This window comes from Cheilinus undulatus, linkage group 4 (assembly GCF_018320785.1).
Source record: "Cheilinus undulatus linkage group 4, ASM1832078v1, whole genome shotgun sequence".
NCBI classification, from domain to species: domain Eukaryota; kingdom Metazoa; phylum Chordata; class Actinopteri; order Labriformes; family Labridae; genus Cheilinus; species Cheilinus undulatus.
In genome coordinates, this window is record NC_054868.1 from 7,552,885 (window position 1) to 7,574,668 (window position 21,784).

General features: G+C 39.9%; 1 protein-coding gene across 1 annotated transcript in view; it reads left to right on the forward strand.

Annotated features, from left to right (window-relative positions):
- The window catches only part of LOC121508774 (VPS10 domain-containing receptor SorCS1), a 330,036-nt gene that overhangs the window by 196,381 nt on the left and 111,871 nt on the right, over positions 1-21,784 (forward strand). The window lies entirely within an intron of this gene.

Here is a 21,784-nt window from a genome sequence, read left to right on the forward strand (position 1 = left end):
CGTAGGCTTCATTTCATTTAGTTTTTTCTTTGTTTTTTTTTAAGCCTTTCAGAGGTGGACCATCCTCTGTGTTTCAATCATTGTCTTGCTGCATAACCCAAGCTTAAGATCATGAACTGATGGCTGGACATTCTCCTTCAAGATTTTCTGGTAGAGAGCAGAATTTATGGTTCCATCTATTACTGCAAGTTGTCCAGGTCCTGAAGCAGCAGAGCAGCTCTAAACCATCACACTACAGCCACCATGTTTGACTATTGGTATGATGGTTTTTTTTAAATCAAATCCTGTGTTAGTTTAACACCAAGTATATTAGGACACACACCTTAAAATAAGTTCAGCTTTTGTCTCATAAATCCACAGAATATTTTTCCAGAAGTCTTGGGGATCATCAAGACTTTTTTTTTTTGTGTGATGAGTCTCTTTTGTTTGTTTTAGTCAGCCGTGGTTTTGGCCTTGGGATTTTCCAATTGATGCCATTGTTGCCCAGTCTCTTTCTCATTGTTGAATCATGAACTCTGACCTTAACTGAGTCAAGTGAGACCTGTAGGTCTTTAGACGTTGTTCTGGGCTCATTTATGGCCTCCTGAATGATTGGTTGGTGCACTCTTGGAAGGCTGGCCACTCCTGAGAATGTTCGTCAATGTTCCAAGTTCTCTCCATTTGTGGATAATGGCTCTCACCATGGTTAGTAATGGCTTTGTAACCCTTTCCAGGCTGATGGATGCAAATTACTTTGTTTCTCATCTGTCCTTGAATTTGATGTGTTGTTTTTTGAGATCTTGAAGCCTACTTCCCTTTGTCAGACAGGTTCTATTAAAATTTGTTTGATTCATCCAGTCTGGCAGTAATCAGGCCCAGGTGTGGCTGGTGAAAAAAAAAATGTGGTTAATCATAGTCAATTCATTACTATTTCACACAAGGCAAGGTAGAGCTGGATGACTTTTTTCCCCTCCATAAATCATTATAAAGAACCTGGATTTTTCTCAGTTTATCTTTGTCAGATATTAAAATTTGTTTGATGATCTGAAACATTTCAGTGTGATATTAAGGCAGAAAAGGAATAAATCAGGAATGGAGCAAATGCTTTATACAGCACTGTATGTCCTTCATTCTGTCTTCCCCAATATGAACAAGTTTTTAAAGGAATTCACCCTTGTGCAGTGCCAACATCATTTTTTTCTTTTTTCTTTTTCATTGACTTGAGTATTGTATAGCTTAAAGTAGCTGGTAAAATTTCAGAATAAAGGCATTCTGTATGATAAATCTGAGTTTCTCTGCAGAAATCTTGCACCAGCCTTCCATTCATCCATCCATTTTCTATACCACTTATCCTGTTTGGGGTCGCGGGGGGGCTGGAGCCTATACCAGTTGTCATTGGGCGAGAGGTGGGGTACACCCCGGACTGGTCGCCAGTCAATCGCAGGGCCTTACACCAGACTTTTGCTTTGAAAAGTACAAACCAAAAATGTATTAACATTCACTTACATTTGCTGATAGTATCTTAACTCCAGCTGCTTTGTGAGAATACAACAGCACCTAGGGGCAGTTCCTCTGAGCAGTTGTCCCCAACATAGCATGGCATTCTAAAGTCGGAGGTTTGAAACCTGTCACCTGCAGATCTTCACTGATTTTCTCACAGTGTTGCTCCTGTGTGTCAGCTCTCATTGATATTAAAATCAGGCCGTTGTCTTTTTTAATTGACACATTATGATGGAACATTAAGACGAGTGCCAACCACAGAGACAAAGTTTACTTCCTGTGGCTTCTTCATAATAAAAGACAGCTGGTTGTTGAGGTGAACATTTGTGCTGTGAAGCAGCAGGGCGTTCTTTCTGTATTAAGAGTAATGAAATAATAGATTGTGATTCCCTGATGTTAAGATATAAGGACTAATCAGTGAGTTAGACAGTAAACTGTTGGATGTCTTTCGTTGCCGACGTACTGAAGTAGTTGAAAATGTTAGCAGACATAGTCTAACATCATGAGAATGTGCACCATTCAGAATTAAATTGATTGTATTGCTATCACATAAAGATAACGTGTCACAATCTATATCTATTAGATCAACTTGAACAAATAAAACTGATTGAATTGAAACGATAATGTGGTGTTTATTATTCAGGTGCTGAAATATCTCAGAGACAAGGCCCTAAAGGACCGGGGTGAACAATGAGAGAGTCTAGTTGTGACTTTGGAGTGTAGTCCAACGATTCATCAGGTAGCATCACTCTGATGAGAAGTATGTCTGATAGATTTTGGCAGAGCTGCTCAAATGCTTTTAAGGTTAGTAAATATGTATTATTTGGCAGCAGCAGCAAGGTGTGAGGAGCAACAAGGAAGGACAGAAGTCCTTAGCTAAAACAGAAAATTTAAAATACTGGACAAAAACTGGGTATTATGCTTTTTTCCTGGTTATCTCCATACATCAGCCATTTCCTGTTTGGCATAAAGGGAAATGTCCTGCTTTTTCCCCTAGTTTTGTATTGGGCACTATTGGACAATTTATTAGAATCTTAGAACAATAAAAAAAAAAACCCACGAAAGTTGTTTTGTTGCTTTGTTTATTTATTTTTTTGTTTTTGTGATTTTGTTAAAAACATTGGTAGCTTACACACTTCAACAAGAATTGAAAGGCTTAAATTCCTAAAAAAAAAAAAAGAAAAATCAATATTTGATATTAATGATCATTAATGATCCGGACTGAAAAGTTAATGCAAAGAAAGTTTTTTTTCTTAGATCCAATGTGTAGTATTTTTATTGTCTTTTTTATATGGTGTTCATTTGTGGCCACTAATGCCCTGGGTGTAACAAATCATTTAACTCTTAAAATTCAGAAAATAACAATGCATCAAATGTAAAGCTGTCATTCATTGTGAACATATTGAAGGCTGTGAACATCTTCCACAAGGAAATACAATTAACATGTGTTTTATTGTGTTTTTGCTAGGGCTGTCAAGATTGAGTTCACTGTGATTAATAAAGGTCCACATTTAGTGCACATATTTTTATTATTTGCAGTGAATTTCATGCTTTATTGTCTCTTTCAACCCACTGTGGTTCAGCCACGTTAGCGTCTTCCTGCTGCCACAAAGATGTAAAATAAGTCCACCTCTGCTCCTTAATGTTTCATTCTCATGAAAAAAAAAAAAAAACTCTGACAGCTCAGTGGACACATCAGAAGCTATCTGAGCCTTGTGCTATCAAATATTCATCTTTTTACCATCCCCTTATTTCCAATAAGGTCCATAACAAGCTTCTTTTTCTGTAATAAAATCTATGTTAAAATATTTGATCTATCTATAAAAGCAGGTCTGTGTCCAAACAGGCAGTCAGGTACCTTTATTTAAAGTTGTAGAAAAATTCAAAGTGACAAAACAAAAGTTCTAAATGCAAATAACTGGAATTTTAAAATAGATTAAAAAATGCAAATGATTGTTGATTTTACTTTACAACAATCAGGGTGGTTTGTACTTGAACTGGCACTGTATGCATTGAATAAAATAATAACATTAACGATAATAATAATAAAAATAACAATAATCATAATAATAACACTGATAATAATAATTGATATTTAATATCAGGTCTGATCTTGAATTTGAAAATGGATGTTAAAAAAGCAGATTTTTTATGTATAGTTTTTTCATTAGTATTTATGTATGGGGTCCATGTTTGCCACTTACACCTTAAATGTAACCATTTATTATAATCCTTGTGTAAAAAAATGCATGAAATTTAAGTTGTTGCTCATTATCAGCATATTCAAGGCTGTAGTAATCTCCTTCTGGGAAATCAGTTTGCAATGTAGTCAATAATAAATATTGTTTTGTGCATGTGTTCTTTTTTTTCTTCCTTTTTAAACATCAGGATGGGGTTTTGCACCTAAACTGGCACTGGAGGGGTTAACATAAAAAATATATATTTATTTTAGTTTTCTTGTCAAGTCACATCTTGGAAAAAAACATAAATGCAAAAAAGTGGATTTTTTTTCTTTTTTTAAAAAATGTGTAGTATTTGTATTTCTCTTATGTATGGCGCCAGTTTGTGGCCAATAACACACTGAGTGTAATAATTCATTAAAATCATAAAATAAAAAATGTGTATTTACTAATTAATAAAAAGTTAAGTTGCTGCTAATTATTAACATATCTAAGCATGTGATAATCCATTTCAAGGAAGCCCAACATGCATGTAGTCAATAAAAAAATCTTTTATTTTTGTGTTCTTTACATTCCAAACATCAGGTGGTTTTGCATTTAAACACTGAATGGGCTGAATAAAATACATCAATATTAACATTTATTATCAGGTTCAATCTTGGTTAGAACATTTATGCAAAATGAGTTAGAAAAAAATGAATGTGTTTTAATTTTATTATGTATGCTGCCTTTTTTTTTTGCCACTTACACCCTGAGTGTAACAACCTCTTTCACACCATCTACGGGTTAAAACATCCTCAACCTTGGTTTAAATAACCCGCTAGTGCTGCTGCACCACCGTTTCTGAGTTTGGGATCCAGCCATTTATCTGTCCATGCTCATGCATGCATAATCTACTAACACACTTTTTCATTCAAAGTTTAAAACTCACTGTTTTTGAAATCATTTTTCAAAACCACGTGCATAAGAAACTTTTTTTTCCAGCCTTTTCCTTTACAGCAGCAGAGGAATCCATTTAGACTCTTGTTCTGCGAAGACTTGTTCTTTTGAGAGTAGCACTAAAGTGAACAGATGTACTGTGTTTTCAATGACAGAAAGACAAATGAAAGTGAGGAAATATCCTTGAAAGTAAAGACATTAACATTAAACTTACTAATGGAAATACAGACCCAGAATTTAAGGATGCACAAGAAAGGTTCTGTTGCTACACGTAGCATGAGGGTGGAAAACCACAGAATTAGGGCAGCAACATTCCTGATTAAACAGGTCAAGTGTCTCTGCTACACATGCTGACTTAAACCAGACATACCTGGAGCAATACCACCTGGTGCAACTAAAGCATACTGGTATCACTGCTTCGCCAAACTGCACACTGCATTGAGATAAAGAAGGGGGGGATGAAGTGTCTTTTTGTCCACCAGCGCTTTAAGGACACAGTGCATGCCAAATGAATCCGAGTAAATCAGCCATGCTTTGCTGGTCAGAACAACACGTACAACGGTGGCATCGCAATCAAGAACAAGCTAACGGATGACGGTTTCGTCGGAGGTGGTGGGGGAGTGGGGGGAGCTGGTTAGGCTGGGAGGGGGATGCAACATCTGTCAGCCCTTAGGCACAATCTCCAAATGGCTGCAACGAGCAGAGAGGAAAGCGCCCTGGAGAAGACACAGCGACACAGGAGGAGAGGCAGGCTGAGAGATACAAATACAGATGGACGGAGAGATGGAGACAGGGTGACAGAGCGGGGGACAAGGAGATAGAGGGAGAGACAAGTGGAGTTATAAAGAAGATAGGATAGGTGAGTTTAGGTGAGCATCAGTATTCTTTAACATGCCTTTACTAGGATTTCTCTGCAGGAGAGTAAAAGGCACAACATTAAATGCTGGGAAAAGAGACCTGAGTTCCCTTAAAACCGCATGCTAACGTGTGTTCTGAGCAACAGCATCCAGCAAATGGCATATGCTGAACTGTTACTTATTAATGATCTCTGTGAAGAATTCATTATTTCAGTAACTCAGCACAGATCAAGACGTCTAAGTGGGAATGCTGCTAGTTAATTATCTAAAACACATCTTGTTTGTCTTGTCTCTGCTCATTCATACATAATGAATCTGTAGCTCCGTGTTTCCAAATACAGCTTGCACGCCTTAAAGCCTACGTGCTGCCATAAGAGCCAACGAGCTCACCAGCCGAGAAGAGAACCCAATTATTCTGAAAGGCAGAAGCTGACGTGTTGCTGTTTGTCAGGTCCGGCAGGGTTCTGGGCGAGCTAAAATGTCAGGCAGTGTTCAATTAGCCGGGGCTTAAATGCCGCAGATCAAGAGACAGGAGATGCGTTTAATAAGACGGATCAAACAGTTGAAAGCACCTGGTCGATGCTGCTGAACGAGACAGTGGGGCAGAGAGAAGTAATAATTATGAATATCTGTATTGACTCTTTTTTGCTTTCATGTCCTGCACTGAGCTCGGCGTGGTTCGATGGAGTTTGATAGCTGGTGTTTGTCATGAATATTCATGGAGAGATGCCGCCAGAGTGGCTTGATTTGTTATGTGCTGTCATAGCTGACAGTTCAGTTAACATGGTTCCACATGGACACACAGAGGCCCGTCTTGTTCTTCGAAGGGTGCAGTTAACTCATTAGTAATACTGCCAGTCTCCCCTCATGTCTGCTAACATTAGCTTTGTTAGATTTTATGATGCTGAGGCTGGTAATAAGTGAACAGGTTACTGCAGATTTGTAAGGGAGTTTTTCCATCAAGTGTAGACAGGACAAAGCTGCTGGCTGTGATAAAACAAGACTAGGGATGGGAATCATTAATGCTTGTTATTGATGCTGATTCCCCTTAAACAAAAGGTCTGTCTATAACAGGACTAGTTTATACAACCCCAATTCCAAAAAAGTTGGGGCACTGTTTGTTGTCGAATCTCATAAACTCATGTTATTCACAAAAGAGCATAAACGGCATACACAATGTTGAAACTGGCACATTTCGCTGTATCATGGAAAATTTTGGCACATTTCATGGGAGCAACACATCTCAAAAACATTGGGACACACCATTGTGTTTATCATTTTGTGGCAATAACAGTCAGTAAACGTCTGGGAAGTGAGGAAACCAGTTGCTGGAGTTTTGGGAGAGGAATGTTGTCCCATTCTTGTCTGATGTAGGGTCTAGCTGCTCAACAGTCCTGGGTCTTCATTGATGGATTTTTGGTTATGTGGTGCCTCAGATGTTTTTCTTTTGGTGAAAGGTCTGGGTTGCAGGCAGGCCAGTTCAGCACCCACTCTTTGGTTGTGAAGCCATGCTGTTGTGACATTGCTGTTAAACCTTTTTTTCAGCCTTGATAGCACCTTTCCAGATGTGTAAGCTGCCCTTGCAATAGGCACAAGTGCAACCCCATCCCATCAGAGATATGGGCTTTTAAATTGTGCACTGATAACAAGCTAGATGGTCCCTCTCCTCCCATGGTTTCCAAAAAGAATGTCAAATTTTGATTTACCTGACCACAGAACAGTTTTCCATTATGCCTAAGTCCATTTTAAATTAGCTTTGGCCCAGAAGAGACATTTGCATTTGTGGATCATGTTAACATATGACTTTTTCTTTGCATCAAACAGCTTTAACTTACATGCAGAGAAATCATGCATGATTTTAATGCAGCACCACCTGTGGGCCCAAAGATCATAAGCACCTAATATGGTCTTGGCCCTTAACCTGACACACCAGATGGATTTGTTTCACACATCCATCCATTAAACCTCTCATACACAACGTTTGGAAATGGCAGAGCCTTTGAAAAAAAACTCAGAGGGTGATTGGATGAACTTTCGGTCAGTCACATCCCTAAGGGCCAATCAGAGCAACAAAACACGTGATGTAGCCGCTACCAAGGAGTAAACTCCATAGAGAACTGCATAATGCGAACCATGGCGACTGTAGACATGTCAGTTCATGACAACTCACTGCTGTTCTTTGTTCTTTTTTTAATGAAGAAATGGCATCAAGTTCTGATAGAACTGGTGCTTTAGCAACATCCATGCTAATCTCTTCCACCATAACTGCACCGGCCTTTTGTTGCTGCTTGACTCCACCGCGCCCGAAAGTACTTCCTCTCGATGCTGATTGGTCCTGTCACTTTCTCACCGGGCCCAAACTGTTCAGATGGGAGCTTTGCAAGATGGATTCGCCAGTAAGAAACACAGAAAGGGGCATATCCATCTGCTTTACAAGGTTACTTGCTCCTTGGGGTCTAACCCAAACCTTGAAAATCAGGCCCTTCCCATTGTCCGTCCTCCACAAAACTTCACAGTTGGCACAATGCAGTTAGAAGGGTAAAGTTCTCCTTACATCCACCAAACCCAGACTGGCCTATCTGACTGCCAAACACTCAACAGAACACATTTCCACTGCTCCACAGTCCAGTGTCAATGCACTTTGGCATTGGACTTGGTGATGTGAGGCTTGCATGCAGCTTCTCAGCCATAGAAACTAACTCCATGAAGCTCCCGCTGCAGTTTTTATGTTTACATTAAAGCCAGTGGAAGTTCAGAAATATGCAGCTATGGAATCAGCAGAGCATTGGCAACTTTAACGCACCATTTGCCATTGCCACTGTGATTGATCTGGGATTTAACATACTTGTGTGCTTCATGACTGAGTTGCTGTTGCTCCTAAACGCTTCCACTGTCTAATATTATCACTTACAGTTTTCTGTGGAATATCAAGCAAGGAAGAAATTACATGAATCATGTTATTGCAAAGGTGGCATCCATCACAGTACCACACTTGAAGTCAATGAGCTCTTTAGAAAGACCTATTTTGTATATGCTTGATTTTATACACCCAGATTAAACTGCCTTAATTAGATAATTATCAGGTGTCGTCAAATACTTTTGTCCATATATTGGCTAAATGTATATGCAACATCATTACAGTATTGTTTGGTTAATAGAATCCATTGGTAGTTCCATTCAAGCTCCTCTCAAACCAAATTCTTTAATGTCCCAGCACCTCAGTGAAATACTTCTAATCATTTACATTATAATTTAACAACAACAGCAGGCAAGAAGACTTTAGTGGGCAAAATGATCCTTAAAGTTTCTCTGACTTCTTGCCTTGTTTCATTTTTGGCCAAGAGGTCAGCCCTGACGACAGGAGTTGTTCAGACCTTTAGCCAGTCCAGTGTGTTTTTACAACTGACATTTATCAACCTCTTGTGAATCCTGGAAGACCTGCATCTCTTTGGCTGCCCTTTGGCTTCAATTATCGGAGTAGGTACCTCTGTCTTAAATACAACCTGGAGCTAAGTTTTCCTGCTCTCTCAGCCTCCGCTGATTCAGATGTGAAATAATCCACAGTTTCTTCTTTGGCTTGCAGGAGTATTTATGGGAAATAAAGCAGCGAGTCGTATCCAGTTTGGGGCAAGCTTCATCACAAACACAGAATCGATAGGAAAGCTAGAAGTGGATTTGCAAGGTGATATGTCTTTTATTTCCTTTTACTTTCTGTGTCTGGATCTTACACAAGCGTCTACACCTGGAGACATCAGAAACAGAGGAGACAGAGCATTTAAGATATTCATGGAGGCTAAAAAAAGACGTGAAAGGACTCCTGCTCGGTGAGAAGTGTCAGACGACACACTCAGCGCAGTATGCTTCAACTTGTAGCTTGAAGCAAAAAATCATGAAGCACTTTGCAGATGATAAATGTGAACTGGATCTGACCCCTTCATTGTCCCGGCATAGCTGTGCTCTGTCATGTGCAATTGATCTCAAATACCAGATAGTGGCTGTCTTCTGGGTTACTGCCATTTCTGTCAATCCTGGTTCAGAATTGAACCTCAGGTGGATCAATCTTGATTTGCAAGCCCTTTCTTTTCAAATACATACATGAAGTGAATGAAACCAGCTCATTAGCTTGTATTAAATCACTCCCAAAGTTGCTGTCCCTGTAAGGCTCAAAAATTGACTCGCCCCAGACTGAATAAATCCTGAGCTCTTTGCTTTGTTCCCCTTTTGAACGCTTTTCCAGTCTCAACCCGCTTAAAGTCTGACAGCAACAAAAATCTATTTATTGCAGGGTATTGCCGGATATTAGGCAAAGATTTATGGAGAGGAGTCACAATCCAATTACTGGGTGACTGTGTGAAATGGAAAATATGAAGCTAATTTCATTAATATTCTATCTGGCTGTATTTACGGTACTGCGGTGGTGGAATTAACTCAAGTATTCCTTACACATATCTTAAATGTCTTCCAGCTAGCACATATACGCTTCATTAACCTTTGTCATTTTCAACCTTTTTGGCCTCATAATTTACCGTCTCTCATGCACACACACTCTCACTGACTCACACAGTCTACAGCTCACAGTGAAATGTGATTCACTCTCTGTAAGTGTACAAGTGTTGGTTCTTTACTAATCCAAAGCTAATAGGAAAAGTTTTATTGTTAACTGTGCGCAGAGACCAAGTATTTACGCCTTCCTCACAGATTGCTAAAAGCCTCAGGATCTAATACTACTTAGTTAACTTTGGAAAAGATTACTTGTTTTGAGTTTAATGAAGAGCTTAAGTGACCAAAATTACAGTTACTACTGAACAAAAACCCTCATTGGTTTTAGAAATACTTAGTAAAGTTCAGAACAACAGTACTGGTTGTGTCATTATTAGGGCTGTGTTGCATAAAACCTGCTTTTATTTTTAAAGAAATTAAGCAACTTTGGGTATTGGAGTCTATGACTTCAGTAAATCATGAAAAAACCATCAGGATATATTCCATATCCATCTGGGAAATCTCACATAAAAACAACGTTTGGGAAGGGCAGGACTTTTCAAAAGACTCTCAGAAGGTAACTGGACGAACATTACGTCTGTCACATTCATTATGGGCCAATCAGAGTGACAAGACAAGATGAGGTAGTCGATATGTGCAGCTCTGGTAGTAACCTGAGCTCAACAGGCTGGTGCTGCCGTAGTTTATGCACACTGGATAAAACTCATGGTGAGGCTGATTGGGAGAAGTGCAAAAACATCTCTGCCAAGTAAAGCTGTCAGTGTGGCTCTTTAACTCACAAATGTGGCCTAGGTCTGATAAAACTGCCCCTATACTACTGCTGCATTGCTTTTTGCTACACCAGCTGTGGCCATCGCATATACCAGCTTCCAGTACAACTAAAGGCGGCACTTAATGACTTTTCCTCCAATTTTAAAGTCGCAGACAAAATTCCAAAGTCAGAGTAAAATTATGGGCACCTTGCTAAAGTTGCAGCTCGTTCCTGTTGTCATTAGGTGTAAGGCGGTCATAGGAATCGATTTTAGCAGTTTTAAGGCAGTCTTTTTTTCAGTCTTGGCATTACGATAATACCAAATGTGTTTGATATACTAGTAAGTCTTTAGTCTGGTCGAGTGCATTGTGTTTCTCAGTGACTCAACCGTCGTCCATGACCAATGGGAGCCAGTGTTATGCGTAAGCACAATAATTCACTTCATTCTTCAAAACATGAACGTGAATGTAGATCAATCTGGAGCTGCTGAATATCCATGCAGGGCTCAAGAGATTGAAAAACTTTTCTGCTCAGAGCTGCAGTCAGATCTCTGCACCTGTGTGATTGTATGCCTTGTCTGTCAATTCATTCCAGGCTGACATGACAGGTATGGTAAACCTTCGCTGTGATTTTCAAAGAAAAAGCCTGAGCAGTTTATTACCATGTTAAAACGACTCGCGTTTTTATAAGGTACTTATACTCTGAAGTGTTTCCAGGATAGTTCCTCGGTTTTTGCAGTAACATACAGAGTTGCTTTGGTGTTTAACTTTCCATTCATTTCTACTCGATGTAAAAGATTTAAAAAAGCAACGGATAATGAGAGATATTAACTCAAATGTGATCTCCTTTTCCATCTTGTTCTCTGCTCAAAAAATTTTTGTTGTGAATTTCTACCAGATGCATGATGGGATATAATCTCAAAAGGAATCATATTCTAGTCTTGTAGTTAGTGACCACAAGTCTTTGCAAACTTTCAGTCTGAGACTAAAAACTCAACGGCTTGCCAATAAGTTGTATTTAGGTGTGAGATGTCAGTCTTTTTAGAGTCTTTAGAGTTACTTTAGAGACTGAAGAGTTTTAGTAAAGTCCTCTGGTGTAAGGCCGGCACTTCCAGTGCTGGAAGCAGAACTGGACAGCATACGCACCGTGGAACCGTATTCAACTTTTAAATACATATGCGTTATGGTGTGATCAGAGGGACTTGGACCACTGGCTGTAACTGATGGAACCATTAATTCTGCTCTCTACCAGAAAATCCTGAAGGAGAATGTCCAGCCATCCGTTTGTGGCCTCAAGCTCAAGCATACTTGGGTTATGCAGCAGGACAATGATCTGAAACACGCCAGCAAGGCCACCTCTGAATGGCTAAAAAAAATAAAAAATAAAAAAAAAACATTTTTGGACTTAAATCTGATTGTGATGCTGTGGAATTACCTTAAACAGGCCATTCATGCTGGAAAACCCTCTAATGTGGCTGAATTCAAAAAATTTCTGCAAAGAAGAGTGGGCTGAAACTCCTCCATGGTGACATGAAAAACTTATTGCCAGTTATTGCAAATGCTTGCTTGCAGTTTTAGCCGCCAAGGGTGGCACAACCAGTTATTAGGTTTAGGGAGCAGTCACTTTTGACATATGGCCAGGAAGGTTCTAATGTTCTTAAACATTTAAGTGTGATAAATGTGCAAAAAGAAGAAAAAGAAAAGAAATCAGGAAGGGTGAAAATACTTTTGATACTAATTGAATAGCCCTGGTATAAGACTTATTGCAAAGAAGCAAACACTGTCAAATTGTCACAGCCATAATTACAAATACTGATTAGTCAAGCCTTTTGAAAATAAGAGTGTTAAATTTCCACTGCAGACAGTAATAGGGAATGTAATGATAAATACTCACATCTAAAGCACAGGAAAGAATCAACCTGTAGTTTTCCACACGTATTTTAAATATTGTTTTATTATTTTGATTTCCTTTTTTATAAGAAGATGGGCTCCCGTATTTCTTACTCATCTCTGTCATATGTTTGTTTAACATGCTGAGTGGAGATCTCGTGCAAACAATCAGAAGTTGCAACCTCGTCTGCATGCCGGAAAGCTGCGTGTGGAGCAACTGAATAAGGGTAGAATGCAAACTAGGCAAATCCCCCATATTTTCACACCATCATTTCCTGAAATTGAATGGCTTTACACTGCAGGAATCCTTGTTTTATGGCACCTGTCCTCGGGCTTTTTCTCTTATTTGTTTATGACTGAAACTGTGAAAGAAGGTTAGAGAATAAAGCAAAAACAAAGCCTCTTTCATCACAGCGACATTAATCTCCATATTGCACATTTCTATGAGTGGAATATGATCTCCATATTCCAATGTATACGAGTGAAACACTCCTATCTATAGGCATGTGTCTGATATAGCTACCCTCCTCTCTCTACAAATACATCAGCTTATTAATAAGTTGTCTGCTTTTCCAGCTGAGTTGCTTTTTGGGGAGTGAGAAAAGTGGTAATTGGGATTTGTAGTTTGGACAGCGTTTGATTGGATTGGTCAGCATGCGGCTCACGTATGTGGCATTATATCTGCCTTCTGTGATTGATGAACTTGTGTTAGTAGGTCTGCCCACCATGGCTGTTGTTAACCAAGCCAGCTCTGACAAATGAGTCACTGGGAAGAGAGACCAGAAATACTTTGCCGTGCAGTGCCACAGTGAGAAGGATATTGACTGTGAGAGCAGCGCGTATGCTCTTTCTCGCTGCTGTCTGACGACATAATGGGAACACAGAGATTGTCATGCCAAAGGCCACCTCTAAAGCTAATGTAAGCCCCACTGTGCTGCAGGGACGGTTCTGTCTCTGCACTGACATGACAACTTTTATCGACCTGTGAGCAAAAGGCAGGAACTTTAGCCGAGCTCTGACACCTGAAGCTACCTGTAAGTCAGAAAAAAAATCAAAGGCACACATTTACTTTTGAAATGATTTCTGTCACAAGCAAGATAGAAACCCCTCTAAGATTTCTAATGAATTGCAATTCTCTTACCTGAGAAAGTAGTATCTTTATTCAATCACATATAACTTTATTTTCTTATTGATTAAATAACATGACTAAATAGTGTAACCTGGCACACCAGATGGACTGTTTCATAGATCTGTTGCATAGATATATTCATATTCCTTCTGAGAAACCTCCAATACAAACATTTGGGAAGGTCAGGACTTTTCACTACTTTAATTTACAATAGAAAAACTTTTTATTAACTTAAATGTAGGCATGTTCAACCATGTGTATAAATGTTTGGCATCTAGGGCGCTAAGGATTGAGCACAAGGCAAGATGTACCACAACCCGGGGCTGGGTTTAGTTACCACAACAATAGGTCAAGCTTGATGCCTTCTCGTTTGTGGGGGCTTTTCACCCCTGGTAATACACCCAGAGACTGCAGGCACTTTTTGGGCACTTGGAACATCCAGGGGCTAGTGGCAACCATTCTACCTGTGCAGAAGATACCCTAGGCCAGTGTTTCCCAACCATTTTTCCTTGGAGCCCCCCCCCATGTACCTAAGAATAGCAGAGCCCCCAGAGACCCCAGATATACTGGTATGTACACAGAGCAAGGCTCTGACTTTTCAGAATTTAGCTATCTGCATAGTGTCTCCTGTGCTGCATGAGGGTCTAAAGTGACAATAACTTTGAGTTGAAATCAGAATCTGAGTTTTTCTGTGGTTTTCAGGGAATTTAAACATGCAGACGGAGACATGCAGACAAAATGCCAGGTGCTGCTGCTCCACGTCGTGGTCAGTGGTACTTTTAAGCTATGAAATAAAGGGACAGTTTGGATAAGGGGTCATCAACTTCACTTTCACAAGGGCCAGCTTAAATATAAAATATTGTCATCTATTTAACATACTCATAAAAACATTAATTCCTTTCAAAATTAATGGAACTTCAAGCCTTAAATAGTGAGATCCATCCCTATCACCTATGCTGCAGCGAGCCACACAAAGGCGATAAAGATATTTTAGCTACATATTTCGTGGTTGGCCAAAAACACATGCAGGAAACAGATATTCTGTGAAGATTCTCAGGGGAAATCTGCACTCTGAAAGAGTCATATGTGGGAAATTGATGCGAAAAAGCTCATGCCACATGCCAAGTATCATGCCATATTTTTCCCTCTCAAATTGTCTGAATTTGATAATCCTCTGGGGGCCAGATGGGAAATTATGGGGGGCCTGTTGTGGCCCCCAGCCCTTCAGTGGATGTTTAAGGCGGGGTTATATGAGGTACTCACCCAACAGTTAGTGTATAATCTACAGTAGATGGCAATCAGCGTGTCCTGTGTTTGAAGAAGCGGGCCAAAGTACACCAAACCTCAGCAGTGCAGCGCTGTGATCTGGTTTGTATTAAAATGTATTTTGCCACATTAAAAAGCACCAGAGAATAAAATCAATATATAATTTCAACAGTACTGCATGTTTTATTTTATTTTCCACTGCTTAACCTTGCCTCAGATAGCCTTTTCCTCTAGCACAACGTTTATCGACCATACCACCTCTCCAAACAGTAAACAGTGCTGACCCCAATGTGCTGTGGGTAATTCACTGAATGATGATGAACACCTCAAACAACCTCACCATGGAATCCTAAATATCACTCTAAGGCTGGCAAAACCCAGGGGAGGAAAGTCTAACTTGAAGGTTTGTTGAATGACACATGATTATTATTTGATAACATTGTGTTAGTCTGATTAAAACTGGACTTTTGAAATATATACAAACACAATAGTTTGACTGATGAGTCAAAGTCTGACTCACACCGGTTTGTGATTGATTCACTCCTGCATGTTTACACCTCAGTCAGCCCCAGACTGGTGGGGATATGAACACCCTCATCTGTTCCTGTTCTGTTTGGAAGCTGCAGCAAAAGAGACTTGGTCCATCATAGCCTAGAAAGTACCATTGTCTGAATTATTACCCCCCTATAGAACTGACCTCGTTGAGCCATAGCACAAACCACTGTTGTGCAATCATGTGCTTTAACTTTGCAATGCTCAAAGTTTGTAAAATCAAGTTAAAACTGGGGGCTGTCACTTAGAAAGCATCATACCAAAAACAAAAGAAATCAGTTCAGACTTGAGAAAAAGAATTTTTAATGCTCACAAAACAGGAGAAGAATCTAAAGTTATCTCAGCATTTCCAAGTTTACTGGAAGAAATTGAAAGAGAGCCACACAGTCGGGAACAAGTGTGGCACAGATAGAAAGAAAAAGATTTCAAAGACTCTAGACAGAAAACTGGTGAGAGATGTGTCTAAAGACTCCAGAACAACTGCCAAGACACTAATGAAGGACTAACCAAGGACTAACCTGCAATTTCCACATAGGATGACATCGATTGCCCACTGCCGAAGCGCTGCAGGTTTGCTCCAACAGGGGGCAAGCTACCTTGACCACTGGAAGCATGTCTAGAGCATGGCACGTGGCGCGTAGCCTTGATCAACAGGTAGAGATTGTGGGAGAACTGTGAGTTCACGCAGGAATAGTATGTCTACAGCGGACTACTTTACCTTTTGGGGTTAATTTATCATGCTTTCCGGTATAAGTCCATGATATTATTGCTTCTGCCATTGGTGAGTACATTAGGAAGTTAAAAGGTTAATGTTTGCTTAAAGTATCTGTGATTCAATGTTTAATTCTTTGGCTAAACTTCCTCAAAAGTTAACTAAGGCACCATTGTAGTTCTCGCTACAGTATAAGACGTAATGTTGATATAGTGTTGATTTGCAATCGGGAGTCCGTGCATTGTGTTGTATTTAGAAAGTACCAGATATTCTACACTTGTGATTTCCTTTTTGGAGCTTTCTGATCAACAGGTACTGACGTGGTTTGACAGAGGCTGGCGCTGAAACTGGACCTGCAGCGTATCTTGAACAAAGTGGAGCGCAGCGGTGCTCCAGGCACGCACCACTCCCGGTCTGGAGCGCCGGCTGTAGAAATGCTCTGATAGACTAGAGAGGGAGCAATGTGCTCTGCAGTATGATTCACTGGTGGATTGCAGCGCGGTCGCTGTATGTGGAAATTGGGGGTTAGCCAAGTCAGGAATTGTAGTCTCAAAGAAGACCATCACTAAAGCCCAGCACAGGGATGAACTGAGAGGCTGCAGACCAAGAAAAATTTAAATTCTGCAGAGGAGTAATCATCAAGCCACACTGAAGTCTGCTGAGGTCAACCTGGAGAATAAACATGCAAACTGAAAGTATGTCCTTTGGTCAGATGAGACCAAACTAAAGCTCTTTGGACATAGAGACATTGCTTATGTTTGAAGAAAGAAGAGAGAGGCATATCACCCAAAGAACACCGTCGCCATAGTGAAAAATGGAAAATTATGCTGTTGGGATGCTTCAGTGCATCATGAACTGAGAATCTCTGTGTGAAGATTTTTAAAGAAAACCTCAAGAAGTCAGCAGCAAAACTGGGCCTGAGTCGTTGTTTTGTCTTCCAGTACATTAAACCAAAACATAAGTGGCTCCTGGTGATATCTGTATAGTGATTTATAAATGTGTTAGTCCTACTAAAGCTTGTACATCTCACTTTGCATTTTCAACTACTTAGATTAGCAGCCAGCTGCTTGTCAGAGAAGTCTTTTGATGGGACAGAGAGGACAACAACATCAACAACAGAGAAGGAAAGGGACTAAAATTTGACCCAGATAAAAGCCAGAAAACTTTTATTTTTCTCCACCAGTTTGATCCACAGAGACATCTGCTGTCATACCTTTTAAAGTATTTCATCTGAGACTGATGAGGCCAAGGAGCAAACGTTTGAAAGACAGGAGGTAGAGCTTACATTTCCAGGATGGTCTGATCATTTATAAATGATCTTTTCTGCTGACACAAGTTTACCAAAAAACCGAGCAGAGCGCCGCTCTCTCCTTCATCAAAGGCCGTCACTAATCAATGATCTCCTCCCTTTGCTTTGGATGTAAATCAATGATGATCCATCCAGATCATCAAAAAGAGAGAATTTACTGAAACAGATTGAAATTGATTGACATCATAAATACAAAACTAGCGGTATGCTGTGACACGCTCAGGTGAAGACATTAAAGATGGCACAAGAATAAAAGCCCAGGAGGGCGGGCTGGTAAGGCCGGGTTAAGCAGCACCAGCTGATGACTTCACAGTGGTGTGAATCTGCAAAGCGACAGCCCAGCCCTGTCTGTTGATGTTTCTTATTTACTTTAAGTTGACTTTACTTTAACCATCGGTTTTCCTGCACCCTGCAATCAATCCTTACACTGTAAAATGCAACATCAATTTTACTGTTCTAAATACTTACTATAAAGAAGATACTTGTACTTCTTGGCCATAAAAGCTAAAGGGATGGATTTATTTTAGTTTATTTGGTTTAAATAAATAAAGTAAAAAGGGGGTAAAATTGAGTTTTGTTTACTTAAAAATCTAAAACAGCAATTTCAACTCTATTTTTATGAGCAGATAGAACTCATTTTAGTTTTAAATGACTCAAACAAGTTAAGTATTTTTGTTGTTACTCAAATTATTTGAGTTATGACTAATCTGCAGTTTTCCCAGAATGCCTTTGTGCACTAAACCTTTATGCACTCTGTTTGGTGCTGCTGTCTTGGCCAGGACACTCTTGAAAAAAAGATTTTTAATCTCAAAGAGGTTTTCCCCTGGTTCAATAAATAAATAAATAAAATGCACCATGAGGGAAGTTACTGTCTCAATTACATAGGGGGTCAATGTTAATGCTATTAATGTCTATGAATGTTGGATGGCACACTGACATTAATGAAATATCAACTACAGGTTCAGTGGGTCACCAACAGCCATTGTTGCAAATGGTGACACAATTTAGTAACCTTGCAAAGCAGATGGATACGCCAGTTTCCTTGTTTCTCACTGGTGAAATCAATCTTGCAAAGCTCCCGTCTGAATCGTTTGGGCCCGGTTAGAAAGTGACAGGATTGATCAGCGATGAGGAGCAGTACTCTCAGGCGTGGCAGAGTCGTGATGTAAACAAGCAGCAACAAGAGGCCGGTGCAATTATGGCGGAAGAGCTTTGCATGGATGCTGCTAAAGCGCCAGTTTTATCAGAACTTGACGACATTCCTTCGTTAAAGAAGAACAAAGAACAGCAGTGAGTTGTCTTCTTTTCAAAAATGACAAAAGTTGAGTACTTACATGTCTACAGTCGCCATTTTTCGCATTATTTCTTGGGCAGCTGGATAGCTGCTATGTCATGTGTTTTGTTGCTCTGATTGGCCTGTAGGGATGTGACAGACAGAGTGTTCATCCAATCACACTGAGTTTTTTTCAAAGCCTCTGCCTTTTCCCAAACATTTCCTTTTGAAGCTTTCCCAGATGGATGTGTGAAACAAATCCACCTGGCGTGTCAGGTTAACAAGTTAGTCCACCTTAGGTAAAATGAGAACTTAAAAAAACTTTTACAGAGAGTACTATCTGATGTTTTGCGGTAATCAATTGACTATGATATTTTGGGTGCTATGAACTTATCGGTGTTTACCGTGCATTAAATATTAAGTATTGCACACTCAAAGTAGATGATTTTGCCTACGTCCTGCAAACATAAATTAACAGTTGAATCTCAGTTTTGAGCGACTAAAATAATTGACTTTTAACTAGTAGTAAATACTTAAAAAGTTCATGTAGAACAAGTACTGCACACTAAACATAAACAAGTTTTTTTTTTACTAACAAAGGTCAAGTGTAGTTTACATGTTATTTTTGAGGCAACGAGTTTCCATATATTTTTTTTTTAAGTAAGCTCAACAAATTTTGTTTTACAGTGTACTTGATAAAACCTTTATCAAGTAAAATTGCAAAATTGCTGTTGTGGATGCAGCCTGCATGTTCTACCTGTGCATGCATGAGTTTTCTCTTAGCTTGTTCAGCTTCCTCCCAGTGTCCAAAATCATACTTGTTTGGTTTATTGATAACTTTAAATTGCCCGTAGTTGTGAGTGTGTGCATGATTGTTTGTCTGCCTTAATGTGTCAGGCCCTGATTGACTGGCAACTAATCTAGAGCAAGCCAAGGACTGCTGGGATGCACAAGTTAATACTGTGCTAACTATGGTGATATGAATTGTAGATATATCAGCTGTATAACTGGGCTGGAATTTTAATATCTGCCAATACTGATACCTAGCCTTTTCAAGATATTATCTGCATAATATTATGCATCCCTACAAATACGGCACAACATGTCAAATTGCACATCTATGAGCTTTACAATGAAAAATATTGGACTATACTGCACCCATGCTTGACAGCCATCTGTGCCCTTTGTAGGGGTTACGCCAGGGCTCAGTATGTCACAACGCTTGTGTTGGTTTTTAATGTCCCTGCACACAGAATCATTCAGAGACAAAGATTTACACGCTTACACCCACGCATCAGACGTGCTTCTTTAAACTCTCTGCCACTGTACTCTCTTCTAATAACGAGAGCACTTGAGAGTCTTCAGGTCCTCTGATTCAATTATATTTGCATCTGATTCCATCTTGGGGTTTCTTTGCGGGGATTTTTTCCGGGGACACTGCCAGAGTTTGACAAAAAAACGTAGGACCTCTAAGAAAGGAAAGAGGCTCCTGGGAAATTAAAGCTTTCAAGGCCTGACTGAGCATAGGCGTTGAGAATGAAGAGCGAGACAAACAGCAGAAATCTGAATGATGAGGCACACGCAGAACAAGGACACACACACATACACATGATGATCTTGTTAATTTAAACAGACACACAGATTATTATTTCATATATGGAGTCATCAGTGTGACAGTGACTATGGATGACATGTGCTTAACATGCTAATCTGCAGCTACAGTTGTGATTATGTCTTGGCTGTAGCTTGTTCTCTGTGTTCTTCCAACCGTGAGGACCTACTCAACAGATGATAAAGCTCAGACAATTAGGCTGAAATATCAAAGGAAAATAGTCCCTCATGTTAGAAACTCAACCCTCTAGACTGGGCCACAGGATGAGACCTACTGCTGATAATAGCGATGAGAGACAGTCTGGAGTCTGTGCATTGTGTTTTATTTTGAAGTTGACCGGAAGCTTTGTGCATTCCTGTTTGGGTCAACAGGCTCCATAAGGATAGATGTGTTTAGGAAGCAGTCTCCACTGAAAATACATCTGCCACGAATCTTTAGTGGAGCAGAGTGGGGTGGCCTTTCTCAGGGGTGTCATGCAAGTAAAAATTCTATGGGGGCTAAGTGGGAGTGGGGATTAAGAGGCTCCTTCTCAGAAAAAAAGGGAAGAATGGTGCCATTTTCTGCATTTTGTAACACATGTACTCAGCAGCATGAGTGGCGTTATCATTTTAAGGAATTCTGATTTTTGTTTCCAAAGATATTCAAAGGATAGTTGAGGTTTTAAAAATCCCTTTTGCTTATGTCTACTAATCGAGCATTTAGCGTTTGTTCAGATAGGCCACAGAGTCTGCCATAACTGAGCTCATCTAAGCCCTCATCAGCTGACGGTCAGCTGATTTTCTCTTTAATTATTCTCTTGCTTAAACAGCACTTGCCTGGCTATGCTCGCTCTGCAGGCTACTCTTGTAACCCTCCTCCACCCCAGCTCCTCCTTCATTCTGCTTCTGACTTAAAGGGATATTTCGGGATTTTTGTTATATGAGGTTATATGAGGTGCTTGGCTATAGTAGTGGCATTGGCCTCCAGCGATTTCTGTAAAAGTTGCTCTGGTGGTTATTACGAGCTCAGAGAGATCCGGTGCGTCGTGGCTCGTATCCACGGTAAATGGCACATCATCATCACTCGAGTCAAAATCACTCATGCTATCTTTGTTTTAGCTTGGTGTGGTGTGTTGTTCCTGTGGAAGTCCGCAGACCCACACTGCTGATCAGAGGATATCAGTGTTCGGTGGAAATGAGGAAAGCTGCATCATAAGTTAGTGCCTGACACAAAGGGTGTTTTTTTGTTTAGGAGAAAAATATCACTTCGTATGTTTTCTTGACCTATTTTTACGTAAAACTCGTTAAACTACACAGATAAAACGATCCCATCCACTATGCCGTGGATCTCTCTGAGC